The sequence below is a fragment of the Aotus nancymaae genome, unplaced genomic scaffold (assembly GCF_030222135.1).
Source record: "Aotus nancymaae isolate 86718 unplaced genomic scaffold, 86718_ANA_hifiasm-v0.15.2.pri h1tg000028l, whole genome shotgun sequence".
Lineage (NCBI taxonomy): Eukaryota > Metazoa > Chordata > Mammalia > Primates > Aotidae > Aotus > Aotus nancymaae.
In genome coordinates, this window is record NW_026988441.1 from 16,378,079 (window position 1) to 16,389,558 (window position 11,480).

The window sequence follows — 11,480 nt, forward strand, 5'->3', positions numbered from 1 at the left end:
TAACCAAAGTACTAAAATCACACCCTAAAACTTAACAATTCCATAGATTATGATATCCATTCCATGTTGAAATTTCTATAATTGTTCCAAGAATATATTTCATAGACATTTAACAAGGATTTACTCTCAGGATCACACATTGTAACATTTTGGCTGTTCTGTCACTTTTAAATGGAACTACCCCTCATCTTTGTTTCATCTTATTGGCTTTTAGAAGAGTCCATCACAGTTGTCTTAGAATATTCTGGATTCTGGGTTTGTCTATTTTATTTCTTCATAATGTTGTTCCTCTTTCTCCTCTGTCTCCAAATGGAGACTTAAATAGCAGCTTGATTTGCTTCTGGTCATACATGGTTAGCAAGAACACTCCATAGGTATAATACAGTCTGTACACACAGGAGGCACATAGTGGCAGGTTGTCCCTTTGTTAGTGATGCTCCATTTGATCTCTGGTTAAGGTGGTAACTGCCAGATCTCTCCATTGCAAAGGTATTTTATTTTCTTTGTAATGAGTAAGTAATTGGGTAATAATGTACACCTCCTCTTACTAAACTTACAATCATCTACATATATAATACAAGCCATAGATTAAACTGGAAATCAAAAGTTAAATATTGACTTAACAGAAAACAGTGATATTGAAATGCCTACATATTGAAATTTGTAGGCTGTGACCAAGGCTCTATTCAGTAGTAAATTAACATCCCTTAATGCATACAGAAAACCACAATTCGGGGATAGGACATTTTTGTTCTCTGTATCCTCAGCACTATTGTGATGCCTTTTGCATAGTAGGCACTTGATAAAACTTGGGGAAAAAAAGTATTCAACTCAAGAAACAAAAAAAGGTACCCAGTAAAGCAGATGCTTAAAGAAGGAACTAGTTAATGCAACTAAAATTAGAAATTAAGTAATAAGAATAATAAGCAGTAGATTATGGACTTATTCAATTTTCCCAAATCCAATAAAAAGGAAAAAAAAAGGGAGGGAGGGACCTGATGGGAGGTGACTGGATCATGAGGGTGATTCCCCCATGCTTTTCTCATGTTAGTAAGTTCTCAGGAGATCTGACAGTTTAAAAGTGTTTGGCAGTTCCCCACCCGCTATCTCTCTCCTGCCACCATGTAAGACATGCCTTGCTTCCCCTTCACCTTCCACTATGATTATAAGTTTCCTGAAGCCTCCCCAGCAATGTGGAACTGAGTCAATTAAACCTCTTTCCTTTATAATTATCCAGTCTTAAGTAGTTCTTTAAAGCAGTGTGGAAATGGACCAATACAATGTCTTGTAAAAAACTTTCATTGATGTTTTTAGTTAAGATAAGCATTGTGGGGCCGGGCATGGTGGCTCACACCTGTAATCCCAACACTTTGGGAGGCCGAGACGGGTGGATCACGAGGTAAAGAGATCGAGACCATCGTGGTCAACATGGTGAAACCCCATCTCTACTAAAAATACAAAAAATTAGCTGGGCATGGTGGTGCTTGCCTGTAATCCCAGCTACTCAGGAGGCTGAGGCAGGAGAATTGCCTGAACCCAGGAGGTGGAGGTTGTGGTGAGCTGAGACCACGCCATTGCACTCCAGCCTGGGTAACAAGAGTGAAACTCCATCTCAAAAAAAAAACATAAGCGTTGTGCCAGTATCAAAGCATTTTATATTTGATGGAGTATGGTGTGTAGATATATATATACATATATATATGTACATATACACACATGCATATACACAAACCAGACCAAAAAACTTATTTGAATTTAATTGTTTACCAAGAATTTCCTGAAAACAACTGTCAGGGCAAAGTTTTTTAATAATGTTTTCATTTAATTTTTTTTTTTTTTTTTGAGATGGAGTTTCATTTTTTCACCCAGGCTAGAGTACAGTGGCACAATCTTGGCTCACTGCAATCTCTACCTTCTGGTTTCAAGCAATTCTCCTGCCTCAGCCTCCTGAGTAGCTGGGATTACAAGTGCACACCACTATGCCCGGCTAATTTTTGTATTTTTAGTAGAGACGGGGTTTTACCACGTTGCCCAGGCTGGTATCAAACTCCTGACCTCATGATCTGCCTGCGTCAGTCTCCCAAAGTGCTGGGATTACAGGTATGAGCCAGTGTGTCCAGCCTAAATTTTTATAAATGGTATTGGGACTATTATATACACCTGCATACACACACACATATAAACAGCTCCTGAAAATATAAACAACTTTTGGTGAATCGGAAACAATGGAGAATACCTGAAATAGAGGAAGCACTGTTTTTAGATCATCTAAGGGAACCAGAAAACAAAACACAAGAGTGTGCACTGCTTTAAAAGGTGAATGTGACATAATAAGGGTGGCCTGGGCCTAGGGTTTGTCCCAAGGAGCAAGAGTGGGGACAGTGACAACAGTGAGATTGGTTGCTTGAAGTACAGTAATTTAACCTGGCACATCACCCTCCCTTAACCAGTTAGCAAGCACTATTCTCTGCTTCCAGAAGGAGTAGGTGAAGCCAGGGACCGGTATTGTCCTAGGGGAAACAGGAACATCCCTATACCTGGGGCTAGCGGGCCAGGCATGCTGCAGCACAACAAACCTGCTACTCCTCTGTCTCTCTAAAAACAAGTCAGAGTGCACATCAGAGCAGCACATCCTATTCCTGCACCTAAGCAGACTAGATCCAAAGTACTCTCCACTGTCAAACTGAACACACATGCAAATTACCAAACATTTCCAAAAAAGCTGATTCCCATATAATAGAGAAACAATGCTGAACCAACAGGAAATACTACAAAGGCAGTAGTAGAATAAACAAAACAGGAGTTTTGTTTAAGCATGACTATTAAGTATGAATAGCATCCTCAAAACGATATGATAGGAAATAGCAAATCTCTAAACAAAATCAACTAGAGATTACAAAAATTACTTAAATATCCTTGTGGAAACAAAATCTAACAGAGGGACTTCCATTTCTGGGAAAATGGAAGAGATGTCCTTTTCCTTGTTCCTCCCACCAAGTACAATTCAAAACCCTGAATGCTATATATAAAACAAACACAAGATGACCATGAAAGGTGAAGAGAACAGACTGGCTAGAGACCACAGGACCCTAGGAATGACACAGTGGTGAGTTCCATGGGTTTTATTTATATCCCAGACTTGAAGCTAAAGAAGCTGGCAACTCTGAAATGCCAATAATCAGAGACAGAAAAAAAAAGTCTAAAGAAAAGCCTACTCTCTATAGCTAAAGAAACAGGAAAGGGAGTCTAGCAAGACAGGAAACTTTTTATTTTATTTATTTTTTGAGATGGAGTCTTCCTCTGTCACACAGGCTGGAGTATAGTCATGTGATCTTGGCTCACTGAGACCTCTGACTCCTGGGCTCAAGCAATTCTCTTGCCTCAGTCTCCTGAGTAGCTGAGTTTACAGGTGCTGCCACCATGCTTGGCTAATTTTTGTATTTTTAGCAGAGACGGGGTTTTGCCATATTGGGGGCTGGTCTCGAACTCCCAGCCTCCAGTGATACCCCCACCTTGGCCTCCCAAAGTGCTGGGATTACAGGTGTGAGTCACTGTGCCAGCCAAGACAGGACACTTTTAAATAATCCCTTTACTCTAGCTAAATGCCACAGAAAAATCTGTGGCCCCACCACCACCCCTGACATCAAAGGCCAAGTGGAGAGTCTAGACTTTTACCTCTAGAGGCAATAACAAGATGTCCAAACTTCCTGACCAAGTGGTCTCAGAAAAAGGCCAATGTGAAACCAGGGTCTTTCATCGTCATCAGGCAGTAATGAGCCCCTCCTGGCAAGTATGGTATCAATGGAATGGAGAACCTGGACTTTTATACCTAATGAAAATATCGTTCAGGAAAGAAGGAGAAATCATGAACATTCTTAGATGAAACAAAGCTGGGAGAATTTGTTGCCATCAGACCTACCCTAAAAGAAAGGCTAGGTGGGTGCGGTGGCTCATGCCTTTAATCCCAGAACTTTGGGGGCCGAGGTGGGTGGATCACTTATGGTCAGGAGTTCAAGACCAGGCTGGCCAACATGGTGAAACCCCTGTGTCTACTAAAAATACAAAAATTAGCTGGGCATGGTGGTACACACCTGTAGTCCTAGCTACTTGGGAGGCTGAGGCAGGAGAATCACTTGAACCCTTGATGCAGAGGTTGCAGTGAGCTGAGATCATGCCACTGCACTCCACCCTGGGTGACAGAGAGAGACTATCAAAAAAAAAAAAAAAAGAGAGAAGAAAGAAAGAAGGAAGAAGAAGAGGAGGAGGAAGGGGAAGGGAAGATGGAGGGGAAGGGGAAGAGGAAGAGGAAGAAAAAAGAGAGGCTAAAGAAAATCTGAGAACAGAAATTAAATATTAAACAAAGAATCTTGGAAAGTTAGGACTGCAGAAGGAACACAGCAAAATCATGGGTAAAACAATGAACTTCCTTATCTTGAGTTGACTAAATTATGTTTGACAATTGAAGCAAAAATCGTATCATTCTTAGGTGGTTTTCAGTGCATAGAAAAGAAATATTTAATTTGATTATAATTTGGGATGGGTAAAGGAAGGGAAGGTTTCTATATTTAATTCAAACTGGAAAAATGTCAAACCAGTAGGCTTTGTAAGTTATGTATACATAATGTAATGCCTAGCAAAAGTGTCCAATATTTTGGCATTCCTGGGCCACACTGGAAGGATAATTGTCTTGGGCCACACACATGAAATACACTAACAATAATAATGGCTGATGAGCTTTAAAAAATCACAAAAAAAATCTTATAATGTCTTAAGAAAGTTCACAAATTTGTGTTGGGCTGCATTCAAAGGTCAGACAAGCTTAGCCTAGAGTAACTGCTAAAAAAAAATGGATACAAGTGATACACCCAAAAATAGTATAAATAGTATAAATAAGAAAATGGCAGGGGAGGAAACCAACAACTCATCCCTTCACAAAAGCAATGAACAAACAAACAAAAACTGACAGAATCAACTCTTGAAAAATTTGGAAACCAGAGTAATCTACTCTTTTTTCAGATGGAGTCTCACTCTGTCTCCCAGGCTGGAGTACAGTAGTGCAATCTCAGCTCATTAAAACCTCTGCCTCCTGGGTTCAAGTGTTTCTCCTGCCTCAGTCTCCCAAGTAGCTGGGATTACTGGCTCCCGCCACCACTCCTGGCTAATTTTTGTATTTTTTGTAGACAACAGTGTTTTGCCATGTTTGCCAGGCTGGTCTCAAACTCCTGACCTCAGGTGATCCTCCAGCCTCGGCCCCCCAACGTGTTGGGATCACAGGCGTGAGCCACCATGCCTAGCCAGAGTAATCTACTTTTCAAGGGCTTCAAGGAGGCTGACTAGATCCATCTAGTACTAGCCTCTTCCACATAAAGGAACCAAATTAGCATATAGAAAATCACACTTTGAATAGATCATCTGAGGGAGAACAATGGAATGCAACAGAGAAGTAGTGGGAAAAACTGAAAGGAGAGGTAGTCTGCTTGGCCAGGATAGTATGGGAGCCTGGAGAGGCTCTCTAATGCAGGGAAAAGGTAAGTGAGAGACCCCTAGTGGTCCACATTCCCATCAATGGCTAATCTTAACCAAGGGAGAGCCCTCTACCCTCATGAGCCCTGAGACTAACATAGGTAGCTGCCTGAAGACTGCACAAGGGCATTGTTCCAGAGAGGAAGTGTATATGCTGGGTCCCACAAACCCTTGAGTCCTAAGTAGCCATAGCATGGTACCATTTTGAGAGCCCAATCCCCACCAGAATGCATCTTGCCCTGGGGCCCAACAGGCCCTGCATCTTCACATCCCTGGAGCCCCATTACATTTGCCACCCATAGCTGCCCCAGCAGGGATGAGGCAGGAGCCACTAGCAGTGACTGCACTCCCCACAAGCAGAGCAGTGGCTGCACATTTTCATGAGTGCTGAGGACAAATCCACTGCCTGCATTGGTCACCACTGTAGGCTTCTGCAGGACCAAGAGGTGAGCAAAACACATTCCCTCCAGGTGCCTGACTATGGCTGCTCCCACTTGAAAGCAACTGTGACATCCCCAGTAGCACAGCTATAGCACAGCTGCTACTCCCCCTGCCCTGACCCATGCATTCCACTGGTGGCATGGGGATAAACTCACCCCTGCCTACCATAGTCAGCACCTGTCAGCAGGCACCACGAGATGGCTCAAGGACAGTTCCCCTGGCCTGAGAATGCCATCCAGGGGTGTGGGAATTGCCCAGCCCAGTTCACAACTGTTGGCACCTGAACACTCCTCCCAGGGTCTGAGGTCAGGCCCACCCAACCTGCCACTACCACTACAGCTGGCACCCACCAGCACGAACCACCTGCAGACTTGGGGACTTGTCTGCCCAGCCCATTGCAGCCACTACCAACACCAGCATGGACTGCATAGGTTCCAGAAGGTTGTCCTACCACTGCTAGTGGCATAGGCCACACAATTTAGCTGCACAGGGGGTTAGGGGTCACCTAACCACCCAGCCAATTGTTCCCACTCCTTGCACTCAAGCAAGCCACCTGGAGGCCCAAGAATTGGCCACAGTGGCTCACACCTGTAATCCCAACACTTTGGGAGACTGACGTGAGAGGAGTACTTGAGCCCGGGAATTCAAGACCAGCATAGGCAACATGACAAGACCCCATCTGTATGAAAAGAATTTGTTTTTTGAGACAGAGTTTCACTCTTATTGCCCAGGCTGTAATGCAATGGCTCCATCTCAGCTCACCACAACCTCTGCCTCCGGGGCTCAAGCAATTCCCCTGTCTCAGCCTCCAGAGTAGCTTGGATTACAGGCATGTGCCACCACACCTGGCTAATTTTGTATATTTAGTAGAGATGAGGTTTCACCATGTTGGTCGGGCTGGCCTTCAACTCCCAACCTCAGGTGATTTGCCCACCTCAGCCTCCCAAAGTGCTGGGATTACAGGCATGAGCCACCGTGCCCGACCACAAAGTTTTTAATTAGCTGGGTGTGATGGCTCACACCCGTAGCGCTAGCTATTCAGGAGGCTGAGGTGAGAGGACTATTTGAGCCTGGGAAGTTGAGGCTGCAGTGAGCCATCATGGCATCACTGTACTCCAGCTTGCATCAGACTGAAACCTTGTCTAAATACAAAAAAGAAACAATCTGCCTAGACCCCTCTAACACCAGTGCCAGCATATGCTACTCTGGGACCAAAAGATAGGCATGCTCAGCCCACTGCTGCCAACACTGGGGCCTGAAGACTGGTCCATGTGGCTGGCATCCCAGTCCCAAGTAAAACTTCACCACAGCCTACACTGACAACAGTACCCTAAGCCACTGAGGAAGTCACAGAAACCACTGATACTGTTTGTAGTTGAAGCAATCATACAGAGACTACACTACTTCATCCATCTAGAATCAAAGCCAAAGTGCCTATCTAACCAACACCACAGATACATCTTCAAGAAAAATTCCTCCCTTATGAAAGCAATTCAACACATTGGTGACTATTACACCAGATGTGAAGATATCAATGTAAGAACACAAGAAACATAAAAAAGGCAAGGAAATATGACATAACCAAGGAACACATTAATCCTCTGACAAAAGATCCCAACCCAAAAGAAATTTTTAAAATCTGAAAAAATAATTCAAAACATTTATCTTACTTTTATTTATTTTGTAATGGGGTCTCGCTCTGTCACCCAGGCAATCATGGTTCAGTGCAGCTTCAAACTCCCAGCCTCAAGTGGTCCTCCTACCTGAGCCTCCAGAATAGCTGGGACTACAGGCTCACATCACCACACTCTACTTTTTTTTTTTTTTTTTTAAATTAGAGACGAGGTTCTCCTTATGTTGCCCAGGCTGGTCTTGAATTCCTGGGCTCAAGTGATTCTCTCCCCTCAGCCTCCCAAAATACTGGAATTACAGGCGTGTGCCACTCTACCTAACCAAATATACTGATTTTAAAGAAGCTCAGTGGGATACAAGAGAATAATGAAAACAAAACAAAGGAATTAGAAAAAAATTCAGGATATTAATGAGATATTTACCAAATAGATATTATTTTTAAAAAATTCTGGAGCTGAAGAATTTATTGAATACAATATAAAATACATTCAAAAGCTTCAACAATATACTAGATCAACCAGAAGAAAGCATCTCAGAACTTGAAGACAAGTCTTTTGAAATTACCTTGTCAGACAAAAAAAAAAAAAAAAAATTTAATGAAGAAAACCTACATGACATATTGGGACATCATCACGAGAACAAATATTAGAATTTTAGATGTTCCAGGAGGTGAAGAGAAAACAAAAGAGTTGGAAATCCTCTTTAATGAAATAATAGATGAAAACATCCCAAGTCTAGCAATTGAACATGCAGATTCAGGAGGCTCAGCGATCTCAAAATAGACACAATTTTAAAAGATCTTGGCCAGGGATAGCAGGTCACACCTGTATTCCCAGCACTTTGAAAGGCCAAGATAGGAGGAATTCAAGACCAGCTTGGATCACAGCAAGACTCTATCTCTACAAAAAATAAAATAATTAGCTGGGTGTGGTGGCACATGTACATAGTCCTGGCTATGCAACAGGCTGAGATGGAAGGACTGCTTGAGCCCTCATTAGAGCTCAAGGCTGCAGTGAGCTAGTATCATGTCACTAACTCCAGCTGGGGCCACAGACTAAGACTCTTTTTTTTTTTTTAATTGTACTTTTGGTTCTAGTGTACATGTGCAGATCATGAAGGACTGTTGCATAGGTACACACATGGCAATGTGGTTTGCTACCTCTAAGACCCTGTCTTTAAAATAAAAATTAAAAATTAAAAAAAGAAATTAATTTCAAATATGATAAAGGTAAGTTAAAAGAGAATAGGAAAAAAAGATACACCATGAAAACACTAACCATAAGAGTGGCATTACTAATATCAGTTTCAAAGAAAATCAGAACAGATTATAAAATTATACAAAATTATAAAAAGGGCCTGGTGCAGTGGCTCATGCCTGTAATTCCCACACTTTGGGAAGCTGAGGTGGGCGAATCACTCGAGGTCAGGAGTTTGAGACCAGCCTGGTCAACATGGCAAAACCCTGTCTCTACTAAAAATACAAAAATTAGCCAGGCATGGTAGCACACGCTTATAATCCCAGTTACTAGGGAGGCTGCGGTAGTAGAATGGCTTGAACCCAGGGGGCAGAGATTGCAGTGAGTCCTCAAAAAAAAATTATAAAAAGATCAATTCACTGAGAAAACAAACATAATAATCGTAAATGCTATGCCACATATATCAGAGTTTCAAAATACATGAAGCAAAAGCTATCAGAAGGGGAAGGAGAAACAGGAAATTCATTATAGTTGAGAACTTTAATACATCTCTCTCAGCAATTGGGAATGCTTTCAAAGTTACAAAGGGCCTGGAGTGGGGGTAGGGAACAAATCAATGGTGCTGTCATGAAAATGCAGACTTAGGGAAAAGATGAAGCCAACATTTATTCTTTCTGTGAAACAGCAGGGCTTCTAGGAATCTGTCATTTTTCCACAGCAGCCTCTTAGGGAGCACAATTAAGAGAAGGGTCTGTGGTGTGTCTTTTGTTTCATTTAATGAACCCTGATAAAATTCACAGGATACACAGAGTTTTCAAGAGAATCGTACTACTTGATGTACTACAAGCTTGAGCTTACAGGGCAGAAACACTATAAAGTGAAAAAGGACCTTTGGATTCTCAAATATCTACAAGTATGAGAGTAGTACTCAGTTGTAAACATGGGCTACTTTTTATGAAGAAAAGAAAAACTCAGCGGGATGCAGAACCAAAAGATAGATGGCAGGGCAAGAGCCATAGAAAATCATTTCCAAGGAACTCTTATCAAGGAGCTGGTTATGTGCGCCTAGCCAGATTTCAGAATTGTTATGGATTAGCAATTTCCTTCAACTGTTTTACCCATAAACCTTTTGAATCTGAATGCTTATTATTCTATACCTGTTCCACTATTGGCTGTGGGTGTGTCAAGGAACTATAGATTGAAGTTAGTTCACAATATTGTGGATTGAAAGGACTCATACTCAAAGGAGTATATTCCAGGAACTGAACTGAAGGAGGCTTATCCACACACGGACTTAATTTTTTTTCTTTCCAACTTTTAGGTTCAGGGGGTACATGTACAAGTGTGTTACATGGGTAAATTGTGTGTTGCAGGGGTTTGGTGTAGATTATTACATCACCCAGGTAATAAGCATAGCACCCAAGAGCTAGTTTTTTGATTCTCACCCTCCCATCCTCTACCCTTACGTAGTCCTGGTATCTACTGTTCCCTGCCTTGTGTCCATGTGTACTCAATGTTTAGCTCCCACTTATAAGTGAGAACATGCTGGTTTTGGTTTTCTGTTCCTGTGTTAACTTGCTCAGAATAATGGCCTTCAGCTCCATGTTGCTGCAAAGGATATTTTATTCTTTTTTGTAGCTGTGTAGTATTCCACACACATTTTATTTATTTAGCTAGATTTGATTTTGATAAGGTCCTAGACTTCAAATTAATGCTGTAATAGGATGAAATTTTGGAAGCCTGAGGGAAGCACATGAATGTATTTTCATGGGGCAGAATGCGAACGGTGGCTAGGAGGCAAAATGTGGCATACTGTATTTTTTAAGATGGATGCAACAATATTTCCCATCCCACATGGTCTTCCACAGTATGTTCTTACCACTTTTCCATCAAGAGATGAACTCAAATTCCCCTTCCTCTGAATTTGGGCTGGGTTTAAGTCTCACTAGTAACCATTAAAATGTAGAATTGATGCTGTCATACTTCCAAAGCTAGGTCAGAAAAAGCCAGCTTCCACCTGGTTCTCCTGGAATGTTCACTCCTGGGATGTCCATCTTGGAACAAATAAGCATTCTGTGAAAATCCTATGACCATGTAGGTGTTCCTGCTGACAGTTCCAGTTAAGATTCGTATTTAAGTTGTCCAAGTCCAAAATTCAGGCATAAGAGAAAAGAAGCTTGGAAGTGGATATTCCAGCCCTATCTGGACTAGTCATTCAAATAAACCCAGCTAAGACTCCAGACATCATCAAGTAGAGATAAACCATCTCTGCTGTGTTCTCTCTGGATTTTTGACCCACAGAATCTATGAGCATAATAACATGGTTGTCTTATGGCATGAAGTTTCGGGTGGCTTGTTATACAGCAATCATCAGAACACTTAAATCCTTCTCAAAAAGAACTCCTGGAGAGTTAGACCAAAAAGTAATAAAATGGCTTTTTAGAGGGAGTTGATGGAACAGGTTGTATGGGACACAAACTGATGCAACATTTCTCTGAACACATTTTGTTTTATGGTTTTAATTTTAAAATCACAAAAACATTATATAGTCTTTAAGAATAAAATTAAGTCAAATAAAAATGGCAGTCCTTGAACACTGAAAATAAACAAATCAATCTAGCTCCAAATCCGGCTGGTTAGAACTAAGTGATTTCACTCCACATTCTTAGTGAATGATATTTGAAGGAC